At 36.0% G+C, this 17076-nt stretch overlaps 1 protein-coding gene and 1 long non-coding RNA gene across 18 annotated transcripts in view; one reads left to right on the top strand and one right to left on the bottom strand.

The window, feature by feature from the left end:
- The window catches only part of ENOX1 (ecto-NOX disulfide-thiol exchanger 1), a 531147-nt gene that overhangs the window by 136546 nt on the left and 377525 nt on the right, over positions 1-17076 (top strand). The window lies entirely within an intron of this gene.
- The window catches only part of LOC306659438, a 49520-nt gene that overhangs the window by 31823 nt on the left and 621 nt on the right, over positions 1-17076 (bottom strand). Inside the window, exons 2-4 of the long non-coding RNA XR_013763292.1 lie at positions 16977-17074; positions 3030-3190; positions 2822-2948 (exon numbers count right to left, since the gene is read on the bottom strand). This is a non-coding gene — a long non-coding RNA (uncharacterized lncRNA). The remainder of the gene's footprint in view (positions 1-2821; positions 2949-3029; positions 3191-16976; positions 17075-17076) is intronic.

Genomic DNA, 17076 nt, shown 5'->3' with positions numbered 1-17076 from the left:
GTACCATCTGACTGATAGACCCTGATGCAGCCTCTCCCAACTTTCCACTTAAATACCAATGATATAGGAAGTGGTAAAAGCAATGTACTGGTGGAGAATACTACTGATAAACTTTCACAGGATTCCTAGAGGAATTTATACTGATTATAAGGCTGATGAAGTTGAATTGAGAATAACTATCATTGGCCAACAGGGGTTTCTGTACTAGTCAGAAAGCCAGAGCAGCTATCTCCTGTGATAGTGCTTTGTGACACGTTAAGAATACTGTTGTACATCTTCTCTATAACAACTTAAAAAAAAAAAAAAATCTTGGGGCTGGGTTGTGGCTCAGTGGTAGAGCACTTGCCTAGCATGTGAGAGGCACTGGGTTCGATTCTCAGCACCACATAAAAAAGTAAATAATTAAAGTTATCATATCCATCTACAACTAAAAAATATTAAAAAAAAAAAAAAAAAAAAAAAGTCTTCATAGACTGTGACTCCCAGAAATTGACTGGCCTTAGTGCTGGAAGGGAAGAGTAAAATCCATCCCATGTGGTGAGGCTCCCTCACCCCTTCAAGACCCCATCAAAGTCAGCAAGCAGAGGCAGGAAGAGCTCATCTGCATTGAGTGCAGGGATTGTGACTTCTCTTGTACTCTGTGTTGGATGAGGGTTTGGAAAAGAGAAACATGTAACAACGGGAAAAACTTCTTGCCCCAGTAGCTTAGGTTGATCTAGGATGTAAAGAAGTATTCCAATTGACTGGCTTTGGGTACACTACAGGGAGTATCCAGGATGGAATTCAGAAACTACCACCCAAGAATTCTGTCAGCCAGGAGAACCACATGTTACCCACTGGGGACAATCTGTGTGTGAATGATTCTCTACCAGTTAATCCATGTGTGGCTCACTCCCTGTTCAGGAATGAATAAATATGCCCAAAATGGTGATCCAGGAATAGGTGATGTTAATAGTAAATGGGGATGGATTTAAATTTTTTTACTTTAAAATATAGGGGTTTAAGGTGAAGCTGAACTTATGGTGGATAAATAAAATTGATATGGATATGTAAATTTCTTTTTATTAAATTCACTTACCTTCCTAAAAGAAAATACTATTACTTTCTTTGTGTCAGTCACATATACAACTTATGTACAACACACATATACTCACACTCACACAGAGATATTTTAAGATATAAAGAGCATTATCTTGGTCATATTGTTTTAAAACTTGTCTTTTTATTTTATGGGTCTTAGAGATTTTTCCATATTATGTGAAGCTTTATTTAATTTTTAAATAGCTGCTCAGCATTCCATTGTGTGAATCCTTCACATTCTACTTTGTCATTCCCTTATAAGTAGATTGTGAGTGGAATCCAATACGGGATCTTTATAAACAATGCGACAGCAAACGTGTAAGGATGTCTGTGGGATAGATTCTTTGAAGGGACATTGTTGGATCAAATGGTGCCCGTCCTTTGCATTTGATAGATACTGACAGATGTTAACTAAAACAGTCCTACCAGTTTTCTTTTTTATCAGTTGTTTGTGAAATGCCCATATTCCCCATATTAATACCATACTGGACATTATCAGTCTTTAAAATTTTTACTTATCAGATTGCATATTGGAGTTCTGTGGTTAGTAGCAATGTTCAGTGCCTTTTAATGTATTTACTAGTATAATGTTTGTTTTAAACTTGTTTTTAAGATGAAAGAATTTCTATTCTGAAACTTAAATTATTCCAAAATTTATTTAGAAGAATCAATGGGTGTGCCACTTAAAATGTTGAAGGAAAAAAAGTAAACTCTCACAAGAGAGCAATTTTTTACAAGATATTAGATATATGATACATCTCTAATAATCCAAAGGATCAGTAGGTACACAGTGGTACAACTAGGAGGGTTAGAAAAGCCCAGTATATTAGATAATTTAGTGAGAAACATGGTATCTCAATCAATTTGATGAACTAAATCATTTCTCAAACAGAGTAGCTGTTTAAAATAATAATAAATCTCAGTTAAATTCATTAAAATATACCATATTAAAACTAGAAGAAGAAAATAAAATTAAAGAATGTGTGTGTGTGTGTATGTGTAAATATAAAATATATATTCACACTTAGGTATATATATATACTTTTGGGGTTAGGAACTTGTGTTATGAAAATGAATGCTAAAGTAAAAGGCATTTTTAAATGTACTAAATTTAAATTTTTCTGAATGATGGAAGTCTACCATATATAAAACAGATGGCACGGAAAACTGGGAAAAAACATTTGCAGCAAATATGACAGATACAGGATTGAGTAAAGGGCTTTCTCAAATCCACAAGAAAAAAAAATTACTAACACCTCAATAGAAAATTTAGTGACGGGCATGAATAAATAAAATATAAATCCTTCCCTGCTAAGGCTGCTCTAAGAAAAGCAAACAGCTGATAGAAAGTGGGTGTTTCAAAGTAAGTTGACAGATGAGCGCTTCTTTTGTACAAAGATACTGTTGTTTGTCCTCGTGGCAATGGAAAACATTTTTTTTAAGACTATAGTATTAGAAGGTAGTTTATAACAAGTCACATTTTTAGCATTAACTTGTAATATTTATTAAGGACTAGAAAACAGCTTCAAAAGTGACAGCAACATGTGGCCAGAGATGAAGTACTATGATCAGATAATGTAATTAAATTATGTAGTACCTAAATTTTAGAAAAAGAAAGCATAAAACATTACTTTAGAACAAAGTTTCCCAACTTCGTTCTAAAGGTACTACTCCATTACAGTAAGGAGGTTACTCTGTTTGTCCTGAGATCATTCAGCGGGTAGGACTTCCCATTCCTCACCTTGTGCTGGCTCTTCCTCTCAGTTTTGTCCTCATTACTCTTGTGGTGAGCACAGGCAGAATACAAACCAGAGGAGGCACACTTCAGCCACTCAGTGTCTCTGGTTCCTGGCAGCCCTTCTCAGGAGCTGGGGAGGCAAATACACCCTCTTACAAGCTAGAAGCACCCCAGGCAATCCTGGCCTCACCATTGCACAGGGAAGACCTACTCTAAAGAGAAGTTCCACAGTGTTTTGCCAGAGGTGTGCAGAATCTCCACCCTCTTTTCAGTGAAGGGGCCAGGAGGAAACTTGACCCACAGTGGTCCAGCTTTGGAGGGAGCCTTGTGCTGGCAAGGAGCTGCAGTAATCTAGCTTCTAGTTAGTCCACCCTAAGAAAATATAAAGGATTATGTAAAAGGATATGCATTGAACTGTTATTAAAAATGGCAGAAATGTAGACATCTAAATATTCTCATGTAAGAGAATATTTAAACAAATTATGGCATCTTTATGAGATAGAATATTATTACATTCCTTAAAGACATGGTTTTTTAAGACCGTTTTACCAAATGAGAAAACACATTATTGTGTTATGTGAATAAAGCAGGAGTCAAATGGTATTTATAATATAAGCTCATTTTACACAAAGAATGAAAGGTGTTCAGAAAAAGTCTACAGCAAAATATCCCCTCTCCCCAAATTACAGTAGTTTATAGCTATTGTAGTGTTATAGAGTTACATCTTACACATTTATTTTTCCCCACAAATATTCTACAGTGAATAGTTATTTCATCAGAAGCTTTTACATCTCTTCACACATCCTTTTATGCTACTTGAGGTTCAAAGGAGATAATTCTTTTACTTTATGTGTGTGTTTCTTTGTAGAGAAAAGTAGAAGAGAAGCTTCAGATTTTGAAATAAAATCAAAACCAAACTTTTCTAGAGATTGTGAAATAGTGGTGATATTCTTTGACTGATGAAGGGTGTTTTAATTGTATTCCTATTTATGATGGTAAAATTTTTTAGTCATACTGTTCTTTTGTTTCTTTTTTTGGGGGGGACCAGGTATTGAATCTAGGGGTACTTAACCAATGAGTCACGTCCTCGTCCTTGTTTGGATTTTATTTAGAGACAGGGACTCACTGAGTTGCTTAGAGCCTCACTAATTTCTGAGGCTGGCTTTGAACTCACAATCCTCCTGCCTCAGCCTCCTGAGCCACAGGGCCTACAGGCATACACCACTACACCTGGCCCATACTGCTGTCTTATTCTTTGTTCACACCAGGGTTGAAAGTAGCATTTAATAATTATCAGACAAACATGTCTAGAAAATAAATATATGGTATAATCAAGTGGGAGGGCTAGAAAAATAAAAATGGATATTCATCCAGCAAGGTTACTATTACCTGTCCTTAATTGTTTCATGTATGTTGCCCTTTAGATGCCTCTGAAAAGGAGCTATTATTATATAATATGTTCACTTAATGTTTCTTTGAGTGTTGGTAGTGTACCCTCCATCCCCTGATACAAATATTATTCTCCAAAATACTAGACCAGGCAAAAAGAGCGTAGATGGTGAGGAAAATGGTTAGAATGGGAAAGAGCCTCAATAAAATGCTACAAACTTCAAGGAAGTTTTATCTAACACAGTCCAATGTGGAACAAATTAAAGGAAATTAGGACCAGGGGTCCTAATTAGAATAAGATATATCCTGTGCTTGTATAATTTTATCAAAATGGATTCTACTGTCATATATAACTAAGAAGAACCAATAAAATAAATTTTTAAAAAAATTATCCTTCCTAGGACTCTGTACTATTTATTTCTGTAAGTAGAGGAGAATTAGTAAAGCTCCACTAATAGACTTCAGACCAGATCCACAGAGGCTGGGTAGGAGGCAAGCAGATGAAAGGAGGCATCTACTAGAAGCTCATTTCTGTATGTCATTATTTATTTTCTACCCTACAATTTCCTATAAGAAATCATTAAGTTGACTCTGAAGTGGCAGACATGGAACCTGAATAACCTAGACACATTTGTAAGGGTAAAAATAAATGGCAAAAGGTGATTTCTGCAATGAAAACCAATGGTATAGAGTTATGTCAACTCTGCAGAAATATCATTGGTTTGACTGAAATGTAAATGTAAATTGGTACATCTATGGAAAGAAATTCGGTGATAGTTATTTAAATTAAAAACACAAGCTTCCCAGTCATTGAAATAGATAGACTGTCCCTATTTTCTTCCATTAAGTAGATCTAAAACCTCCAGACATTATATATAGAGTAAACACAAGAAGATCCTGAATGGTGGAGAAAAGGAGGAAAGGTGATTAGGGACGTCAAACCAGTAATTTTTTTCCATTTTCTTCTTGCTGCATGTATCCAAGATTTGATACCGAAGAAGCCAGCAACCTGGGAATGCAAGTGCATACAGACAACAAAGCCCCTGATGAATCCTACTATATCTAGCCAGAAAAATAGGAAAGGGGCAACACAGGGAAAAAACCCCTGTGACCTGACCACACCCATGCCAGGGAGGCTGAATGGGGAACCTGGACTTCTGTCTCCACCTGAAAGTAATAAGGTGGTATCCTTTCTTCTCCTGTTGGAGTAGGGTTAGGAAAAGCCAGTAAGAACAGAAGATTTAAATAAAATGCAAAGTCTCAGAGAATAATATAAAAATGTTTAGGTTTCAAATGAAAAAGCACTCAAAGCCAAGAACCAGGAAGTCTCAAATTGTATAAAAAAGGCAACCAATAAATTCTAATATTGAAAAGACTTTCAGAATTATCTAACGTGTAGTTTAAAGCAGTCTTGAGAAAAGTGAGAAAAAAATGCCTCAGTTCATAATTACAAACACATGAATAACTGGAAAAAAGAAAAAAACAAAAAACAAAACAAAACAACAACAACAAAAAAAACTCCAAGTAAAGAAAGTCTCAGCCTGGAAACATAAAATATAAAGAACCAAGTTAAAAATTTAGAAATGGAAATATAATCACTGAAATTAAATGCTCAGCAAATGGCTCAGCAGCACAATGGAGTGGAGAGACAGGAAAGAGTCAACAATTTGGAAGACATAGTGACAGAATTTCACTTCATGTGAACAATGAGAAAAAGTAGAATTGTAATAAAAAACAGAACCTTCAGGACCTATGAGATTATAAGAAAGGATCTAATATTTATGATTTTGAAGTCCTAGAAGGAAGGAGCAAGAGGGCAGTGCTGGAAGTACCTAAAGAAATAATGGCTATAAACTTTCCAAATTTGACAAGACATGTAAACTATAGATTCAAGGAACCAGTTAATCTCCAAACAATAAATAAATCTACACCAAGGCATTATAATTAAACTTAGAAAAAATATGTTCTAGAAAAATTCTTGAAAGAGCAAGAGGAAAGCAAAACTTTACCTATGGGAAAGAACAGAAGTACAGCATATTTTTCTTCAAGTGCAATGGAAGCTAGAAGGAAGTGGCACAGTATTTTTCAACTGCTGAAAGAAAAGAGCTAAGGATTCATCCCAAATTCTGTGAATAGATCCATCAGGAGTAAATGGGAACTGAAGAAATTCTCATAATAGGAAATAGAATTTTATTCATTAGACCTATCCCCAGATTATAGCTTGAGTGAGTTCTTCAAATGGGAAGGAAACAATAAAAGAAGGGACTTCGGGAAATCAAGAAGGAAGAAGGAACACAGTAATCAAAAACATGACTAAATACGTTAGGCTTTCCTTCTTTTGAATTTTATAAATCATGCTTGGTGATTGAATGAAAATGATAACATTGAGATAGATTCTCAACATAAAGAAAATATTTAAGGCAGTCATATTTTATTTATTTATTTAGTTTTTTTTCTTTTTTTTTTAATTTTTTTTGTACCAGGAATTGAACTTAGGGGCACTCAGCCACTGAGTCACATCCCCAGCCTATTTTGTATTTTATTTAAAGACAGGGTCTCAATATGTTGCTTAGCACCTTTCTTTTGCTGAGACTGGCTTTGATCCTCATACCTCAACCTTCCAAGCCACTGGGATCCCAGGATTGTACCACCTCACCCTGCTGATGGTTATGTTTTAAATGGGGAAGGCAGATACGTTAAAATGGGTAGGGTTTCTATACCTTCTAGGACTTGTTAAATTATGACACTAGTACAAGGTCTGTAATATCCAGAAGAATCACTAAAAAAAAAAAAAAAAAAAAATTAAAAAATACTATGATAAAATAGAATTCTAAATTTCTGTCTCACTAAATACACACACACACACACACACACACACACATGAAACGGAAATGAAAAATAGAAGGACATAATAAGATGGCAGACTTAAGTCCTAATACATCAGTGATTACATTAAATGCATATAATCTAAAATATTTGGTGAAACATAGATGGTGGATTAAAATTCATGAACCAACTATGTTGTCTAGAAGAAAGTCCCTTAAAATTAGGTATATTGAAAGGAAAACCAACTGAGCCTGGAAATTTCTTTCTTTCTTTTTCAATATGTGAATCTAACGTTCTTAATGATTATGGGGCTATTCAAATTATATGTATACATAGTCTTTGTACCCTAATAAATTCCAAATGGAGTAGTTACAAATGGAAAAAATGAGAACAGACATGTATAGTTTGCAGATATTTTCTTTCATTCTGTAAAGTTGACTGTTTACTCTGTTAATTGCTGCACAGAATTTTTCTTTTTTACTTTGATGTAGTTGCATTGGGTCTATTTTTGTGTTCATTGCCAGTGCTTTTGTATCATGCTTAAGAAATTATTTCTGAGACCAATGCTATGAAGATTTCCCTCCCATGTTTTCCTCTAGGAGTTTCATAGTTTCAGATCTTTTGTTTAAGTCTTTAATCCATCTTAGATTGTGTTTTTGTATAATATAAAAGTCCAATTTCATTTTATTGCATATGGTTATTCAATTTCCTTAGCATCATTTGTTGAGGAGTATCCTGTCTCATGTGAAATCTTGGTACCCTGTTGAAATTCTGAGTTCTTTATTCTGTTTCATTGTCTATCCATTCATTTTATGCCAATATCATAGTGTATTGATTATGGTAGCCTTGTATGATGTATTGAAGTCAGGAAGTTTGAGACCTCCTCCCACTTTGCCGTTCTTTTTCAATACTGTTACAGATATCCAAGGACCTTTATGATTCCATATAAATATTAGAGTTTTTTATTTTTAATGCATAATGCCATTGACATTTTGATAGGGATTGCATTCAATCTGTATATAGCTTCAGGTGGTATGAGCATTATAACAATATTAAGTGCTGTGTTCCATGAACACAGGAAGTCTTTCTACTGTTTTGTGTCTTTAATTTGTTTCAGTGACATTTTTCAGTTTTCCATGTATGTCTTTCACTTATCATTTGTTTATTCCCAAGTATTCTATTCTTTCTGATGATCTTTTAAATGAGATTGTTAATTTCATTTTTGGATTGTTCATTATTAATGTATGTAAACAAATGATTTTTAAATGTTGATTTTATATCCTGAAATTACTGAATTCATTTATCCTGAGTGTTGGGGGGGTTTGTGTGTAATTGTGTAATTTAGGGTTTTCTTAATATAAACTCTGTATTAACTGAGAACACAGGTAATTTTAACGTTTCTTTTACATTTGGATGTTACTTATTGTCTTAATTGTCCTAGCTAGGATTTCAAGTGGTCTGTTGAATAAAAGTGGCATGAATGAACATTCTTGCCTTATTCTAAATCTTAGACAATAATCTTCGAGTTTTTTAACCATTGGGTATGATGTCATCTGTAGGCTTTTTATACATGGGTGTTGTTATGTTGAAGTAATTTTCTTCCATATAAGTAATTTCCTTCTATACCGAATTTGATGTCTTTTTTTAAATAATGAAAGTTGTTGAAATTTTGTCAAATCTTTTTTTAATCTATTGAAATGATCATGTGATTTTTATCTTTTGTTCAGTTAACATTGTCTATCAGTTGAATGGTTTTTCTATCTTGAGCCATCCTTCTATCCCAGGGATAAATCCAGCTTGGTCATGGTGCATGATCCTGTTAATGTGCTGTTGAATTGGGCTTGCAATCATTTTATCCAAGAGTTTTGCAGCTGTATTTGTCAGTGATATTGTCCTGTAGTTTTCTTTTCTTTTGTTACCTTGTCTGGATTTGGGATAAGAGTTATACTGACCTCAAAAAATGAGTTTGGAAGTGTTCCATCCTCTTCAAAATGTTGGAAGAGTTTAAGAAGGATGGCCATTATTTCTTTAAATTTTTGTTAAAATTTACCAGAAGAGTCCTTTTGTCCTGAGTTTCTCTTTCTCAGGAGGATTTTTAATTACCGATTCAGTATTCTTGCTAGTTGTAGGTTTGCTTAGATTTTCTGTCTCTTCATGAAATATTCTTCACAGGATATATGATTCAAGGATGTATCAGTTTCTTTCAGGTTATCTAACTAGTTGACATGTAGTGATCTCTTATCCTTTAAATGTCTCAGCCTTCAGTCGTAATGTATTTCTCCTTATATTGGATTGAGTCTTCTCTCTTTTTTTCCTTAATCTAGCTGAAGTTTATCAATTTTTCTGAACTTTTCAACAAACTCTTAATGTTGATTGATCCATTTAAAAAATAGCTTTGTTGAGATATAATTTACATAAAATTCAAATTATACAATTTAATGGTTTTTAGTGTGTACAGAGTTGTGCAACCATTATAATATTTTAATTTTCACATCCTAAAAGAACCTTCTACTTATTAGCAGACTGAGCCTTTTTTTGGCCCACTGAGCCACTTCCCTGGCCCTATTTTGTATTTTATTTAGAGACAGGGTCTCACTGAGTTGCTTAGCACCTTGCTTTTGTTGAGGCTGGCTTTGAACTCGTCATCCTCCTGTCTCAGACTCCTGAGCCGCTGGGATTACAGGTGTGTGCCACCACACCTGGCAAACTGAGCCATTTTTAACTGCATAAATGATGAACTCTTGAGAACTTTTTTTTTTCCTTTTGGTATTGGGAATTAAACCCAGAGGTACTTTACCACTGAACTTCATCCCGAGCCCTTTTTTAATATTCATTTTGAGATAAGGTCTTGCTCAGTTGCGTAGGGCAACTTTTATTGTCTTTCTTAATTGTCCTAGCTAGGATTTCCAGTGGTCTGTTGAATAAAAGTGGCATGAATGAGCATTCTTGCCTTATTCTAAATCTTAGACAATAATCTCCCAGTTTTTTGACCATTGAGCATGAGTTTTATAACCATTAGTTGCTGAGGCTGACCTCAAACTTGCAATCCTTTGCCTCAGCTTCCCAAATTGCTGGGATTACAGGCATGTACCACCACTTGGTGAGAACCTGTGTTTAACTAAAACATATGAACTTTTGAAGACAGAAGCAATTGATTAAATTTATTAAGGTATGTATTTTGTCAACTGAGCAAATTGTTATTCAACATTTTTAATTGATAAATACTGTCTATTTAACATGTACAACATGTTTTGAAGTTGTATTTATGTGTATTGTAGAATGGCTAAATGAGCTAATTAACATATGTATTACCACACATACTTATCAGTCAAATATTTCTCAATATGTTTTATCACTCAGAAATACTTAATAAAGGACTGTAGTTATAACTCAGTAGTAGAGCACTTGCTTAGCATGCCTGAGGTCCTGGATTTGATCCCCAGTACTGAAAAAATTAATACCAAATGTCAGGTTTAACACTTACCATTTATTTGCACTGATGATATTGAAGAGGTGAGTAATAGCAGTAGATGAAATTAAATAAATGTTCTTTGTGTTGTGTTAATAGGGCCAAGTCCTGAGCTGTGTTAAAGACACAGACTTAAGTCAGCATAGCTGACTTGTCTTGGGAATCGTGTCGCAAAAGTCACCGTGAGGAAAACACTGTGGAGAGTTTATGAAATGAATTGGTTACCAGATTAAGTTTTTATGCAAGTTGCCCTGGAGGTAAAAGCATTAATTTTCAAGTCTATAGTGCAAAGAATTCTTGAGTAAAAACTTTCTAGGAGCCATGAAATCTGTTTTTGCTTTACATTTTTGGAAAGTACCCAAAGTTCTATTCCTAAGCATTTAGTGAAAAAAAAAAAAAAAAAAATCATCCCTTTATAGCTTTATAACAGTTGGGGCACTGAGAAATATGTTTTTTTTTTTTTTCCTGTTCATTTAGAGCTATTTATCAACGAGAACACAAATGTTCTCCCTATCTTTCTCAATCATCAAGAAAACTCTCTCTCATGTATGGTTCCAGAGCTAGTGATTCACAAGAAGATGAGTGATCTATTCAGGGTAAACCTGCATTTTGCTAATGTGTTCAAATATCATCAATGGGGCTGGTCACAGATCTGCTGTGAGCCCTTCCTATCTTCCTTAGTGTATTTATTTTTATTCTATTTGGTTATACATGAGTGTAGAATGCATTTTGATACATTGTATATAAGTGGAGCACAACTTCTCATTCCTCTGGCTGTACATGGTGCTGAGTCACATTGGTAGTGTAATCATGCCTGTATAGGGTAATAATGTCCATCTCATTCTACTGTCCTTCCCATCCCTAATGCCTCACCCCTCCCATCATTCCCCTGTGCATAATCCAAAGTTCCTTCATTGTTCCCTACCCACCCCCACTATGGATCAGCATTTACTTATCAGAGAAAACATTCAGTCTTTGGTTTTTAGGGATTGGCTTATTTCACTTAGTATGATATTCTCTAGTTCCATTCTGCAAATGCCATAATTTCATTCTTCTTTAAGGCTGAGTAATATTCCATTGTGTATATGTACCACATTTTCTTTATCTATTCATCTGTTGAAGGGCACCTAGGTTGGTTCCATAGTTTAGCTATTGTGAATTTAGCTGCTATTAACATTGATGTGGCTGCATCACTGTAGTATGCCGATTTTAAGTCCTTTGGGTATAAACCAAGGAGTGGGATAGCTGGGTTAAGTGGCAGTTTCATACAGAATTTTCTGAGGAATCTCTATATTACCTTCCATAGTGGTTGCACCAATCTGCAGTCCCACCAGCAGTGTATGAGTGTACCTTTTTCCCCACATCCCCACCAACACTTAGATCCCTTCCTATCTTTAGCATGCACCATTCTGTTCAAAAGTGCTCAGCCTGTTTTCTCTGAGTGCATTCCAGAGCTAAGCTTCCATAGGAGTTGAAATGTTTTTTCTTTGGCTTCCTTTTATGTGTTCATCCCATGTCAGTCAGTTCTGCCCACAAAACAAATTACTAAGACCTCTTTAATAATACAGTATTAACATTCATACTGAAGATGACTATTGGCCATAATTCATTGAGTGATTGAAAAAAACGAAAAAACAAAAAACTGCAGAATTGGCAAAAAGGAAAAGAGAGTGTCCTGAATGTGATATCAGACTCTTGGAGAGCATGTGGGGAATCTGTGTTTATGAGGCCAGTGCATTAGCAGGCTGGAAAGCAATGTGACATTGCTGGAACTCATGAAGAAGAGCAAGGTACCATGCCAGGGGCAAGCCTGGCCTCTGGGCAAAGCTCCCAACTGTTGAGAAGCTTACTTGTTTTGCAAACTGTACAAGTAATTGATTGTTAAGTCACATTCTGTGGTTTCTGGCACTGTTGTGCAACTTGGCTCTACCAAAGAAGCATTTCTAAAGTGCCCTAGAAATGGTGACAGTAGATTCTAGTGGCCCTGTTGAAGTGACCTAAATTACATGGTGCAACATGTTTTTTCCCAGGTGGCTAAAATCACTGACTTAAGATGTATCAAATGCCAGAAACATGTGTTCTTAATAAGGTCAGGGCGTCAGCCACACTTGAGGGAGTATCATAGGTCTTCATCATGGTCTCAGTGGCCCTTCGAGACTGCATAGGTCTCGACTTGATTTCTCTCATTGTAAAATAAATCCAAAATGACTGATGTATTCAGACATCCAGATGTGTGATAAAGTCATGTTTGCAAATTTCTTGCTTCAAATCCTTCAGTGTGTATCTGGCATTCAACATTTAAACACTTACACTGAAGGGTTTTTCTAAGACGGTGATTCTTCTTGCTGGACAGATGGATCTAAGGGTGCAGGTGTGTGTCTGGGAGAACAGTGCTGGATTAAGGAATAGCGGTTTCCCTGGTCATTTTGAATTGGAGTTTCATTGATGAAAATGGGAAATGAGGCACCTGCTTATTGGGGTTTCTACAGGCAACTGGGGTTTCTACAGGTGAAATTTATAACTCTCAAGGGAAGGAAAGGGATAATAATAATTGTTGCCATTGTTGAACTATGTTGAATGTTTTTATAACAATATTGAAAAATCATTGGCATTGCTGAACTCTATTGAGTATTTTGCACAATGTAACAGTAAACCTCACTACCATTGTAATTTAGAATCACCTGAATTTGACAGCTCACTCTCAGTGGAAATCCTTACAAGTAGTATTTTGTATAAGCTTGTTTATTGGCAATGAGTTACTTTTTAACATCCAAATTTATAAGTTGTTGTTCTGCTTTGAAAGAATTTGTTTGGTCTAATAAATCATAAAAGAAAACTGAATTGAGAAACAGGACTGTGAAAAAATGGGAAATGTCTTAACTTGGAAGTCAAGAAGCTAAAGAACTTTGGAATTTGTTTTGTAACTTTGTAACTGTCATTATGAGTTACCTCTACCCTCCTGGGTATGAGCAATGAGTAACCAAAACTCTGTGAAACTATGTGAACCGGTATATTCGTCTAGTGTGTGAACTAATACTGGTAACCAAACATAAAGACACACACACTCCTTAACAAAAAATAAGTTTTTCCCAACTCTGCTTAGTAAACTCTGTGTAGTAAATTCCTTAAATTACTAGTTGGAATGGATTCCAAACCTTTAGTCTTTCTGGGCACCCACATGATTCAAGATCAATTCCGAGGTTTTTGTGTATGTGTGTGCATGTGTGTATCTCTCACACACACCACAATTGTGAGCAACATGGGAACAGGGAGAGGTGGCAAGTGAGCAAGTACAAACATACATCGTTGAAAAAGATAGAGCACTAGAAAAGTATCACTTGTGAGAGTTGATGTTTTTCCAGTTTAGGAAAACTAGAATTGATATATCACTTACAAAATGTTGCCGAAGTATTACATAAATCCAAGAACACTTTGACTTAATAATATTACATTGAAGAAACATTTAGACCCTGTTCCATTGGCCAAAGCAGATGGTTAATATCATGTGCAGTAATGGGTACTTTGCAGTTCTCAGCCTTTGAGAGTCTTCCATGTAAATTTGAAACGGATGAAAATGAAACACTGGGATTTTCATGTAATTATTTCAAAACTGGGGGCAGGGGTTAAATAGGAATTTATTTTCTGATAAAACAACTCTACAAAGATATGTTTGGAACCCACCACTAAATTATCTAGCTCTTCTCTGGATGAACATGTGATAGGGAAAATTCATAAATGAAGTCCCCAAGAGTATAGAGGACTAATGTTCTTTCCTATTTTTGTAAATGTCACTTTTAATATTTGTGTAGCACCTTACATTAATTCTTATGCCATAATAATGTAAAAGTTATCACTTTTCAGTGCAATTATGTGTGCAAGTGTTAATGAGAGTCTGCAAGGAGATTAAAATAAAATGACATGATTTGTTACACATAAGAAAGTAATTTTTTTTTTTCAATTGCAAGTGTGAAGTTACGTGGAAAAAAAAATCAGATGCTACATGTGCCTTAATTTATAATTCTTTTGCCTTTTAGATTTGTGTCTTAGGTTTTCATCTCATCTGTGGGGTTGTGGTCACGAGATGAGAGTAGGCAGCATCAGGATGGTGGTGATACAGCCTCTAGAAAGCTTGAATTGTATGTCCACAACACACCTGAGACCTGGCAGTATTTATTCTATCCAAACATAAGCTACTTGTGAAAATATAAATAAAGCTAAGTGACTTTTTATTAAATTAGAACCATTGGGTAGAGAACATTTATGAAAATAATAAGGAACTTATAAACTATCAAACTATTCAGTAAGTAAATGAGTTATTTCCACAAAGTCAAGCACAACGAGTAAGTACCTCATGCAGGGGTGAAAGAAAAAAGAACTTTATTTACAGATATGCATAAATGGAAGGTAATGGGTTACAACTTGCACTTTTGCTGACCTCAAAGAGGAGGAGTATCTGTATGTACCAGCCTGGTCATTGAAAGGAGAGACAGGGGAAAATGTCAGGTGGATTGGACTATGTAGTAAAGAGGAAGGGGCTCTAGTGTTGATTGCTCTGTGACAGGTTCTGTGGGGGGAGCATTTTTTACACTTTGAAATTTAAGAACGGAGTGATGGATAGCAGAATAATTGGCAGAGATTGGATTAGAATGGGTGGTGCAGAAATTCAGTGATAAAAGGGAGGTGGGGGGGGTTTGATGCTGATTTTGGAGAAAAGGCCCAGCAACAAGGAGTCAGCTCTCGAGCCTACAGAGTGCTCAGCAGGATTAGGTCTCTGCTTCCTGGGCCTCAGTGAGGGCTCACACTATTAGGCATAAACCAAGTATCTGAGCATTCATCCATCCATCCCCCATCCTGCTTTCTGAGAAGGCAGAAGGCAATTCTCATATAACTCCTGTAATCAGTAGCCCTTAGCTTCTGTGCTGCACTCATTTCTAACTGCACCTGTGCTTATTGTTGTGATCCTGCACAGCATGTTCATAATGATGACCTGAAGTCTCCAAGGAAGCATGGCATATTATTCAGTATATGCTTTTTCAGAAGGTATACTCTGGTAATGTATTCTAGATTTTCATCTTTTCATTAAATTGGTGATATCTTGAGGGAAGGAATCATCTATTATGCATCTTTATATCCTTTGACACATAGCACAGTGTTTTTTAGTTAGTAGGTAAAATATTTGTGACACAGATCAGAATAGGAATAATTGTAAGTTTTGGGGAAAAATTGCACTGTTAAATGTCCAGTACTCCTGTTATCAGAAAACTCAACCAGAAATGTCACATCACCATGCCCATGCTCTAATCCATTCTCAACACTCAAAATGACATGATATTTTCATGTATTGAATTAAAAATTTAATTACTTGACTGGGGATGTAGTTCAGTGGTAGAGCGCTTGCCTAGGATTGAATAGGGGCAAGGCCCCGGGTTCAGTTTCCAACACCACACACACACACACACACACAATAATAATAATAGTAATAATAAAATGAACTCAGTTACAAAGGTGTCTTTAATAGTGAAGAGGATATATTTCAAGAGTTTCAGGGACATTTAATGAAGGAAGATATATAAAGATGGTGTCACATGTATAATCATTCCCTGACATTGTGTGTCATATGTGCCTTTTTCTTAGATGATTCTGCACATAAGTTGGTGCCATAGTCATAAGCCTTATGCAACCAGCTGAACTCAGGTGAGACTTGGCCAGGTAACACCTAGGATGAGGTCTGTAGACCTTCCACACGATGGCCCTGCCTTGGCCAGGGCATCCTCACATCTCCCCACATCTGTCATCACCCTTGAAGAGGCTGGACTTCTGTCCACAAGAACCAGCATCACCTGCTAGAAGGAGCAGAAGGGTCTTGAATCTGAGGACTGGGATGTCAGGGACCATAATCACCCTTCAGTGGTGAGCAGCAGCTGCCGTGTACTTTTGTTTCCCTAGTTAGCAAATGAGTTTTATAATAGCTGATCTACAGAATTATTGGTCAGATTATGTGAAACAATGTGCCTGATGCACTGGGGATTTTCTAAGCCTCACACAGGAATCAGGTCAGGGTCCTCCTAGTGCCCACAACCTTTGGTAGTTTTGTTCTCAACAGTGCATTACTTTGCTTCCACTGGTAGTGGGAGAAAAATAGGAAAAAATATAAGGAGCTTTTTTTTACCAATAAGATACACAGTTACAGATTATTAAAGGTGTGTTGATTAAGGTAAAGAAAAACAGCTTTGTTTACAGAGAAGGAACATCTCTGCACATTGAGCACAGACAGTATGCCTGCTCTCTTAGTCCGGTGCTTCGATTCTGTTATCTTTGTCACAAGCTCTCCCCGCATTCCCCATGGAATTCCAACCTCCATGGAGTTCCCAAGCTCACTAACACTTTAGTATTTCTACTTAAAACTAGTTAAGGCCCCATTAACCCTTTAAAGTGGGTCAGCAGTGTTCTGTCTGATAGAGACATTTTACTCACCACTGAGTTATGCACTGTGTGCCTGAAGGAATGTCTCCTCTGCAGATCCTCATCAGCTTGCTGTTTCCTTCAGAGCCTCTCAAACTGCTCCTTGAATCCT

Source organism: Sciurus vulgaris, assembly GCF_902686455.1.
Source record: "Sciurus vulgaris genome assembly, chromosome: 4".
In the NCBI taxonomy this organism is placed as follows: domain Eukaryota; kingdom Metazoa; phylum Chordata; class Mammalia; order Rodentia; family Sciuridae; genus Sciurus; species Sciurus vulgaris.
Note: the sequence above shows the minus strand (reverse complement) of the source record. Positions and strands in the feature narration are given on the sequence as shown.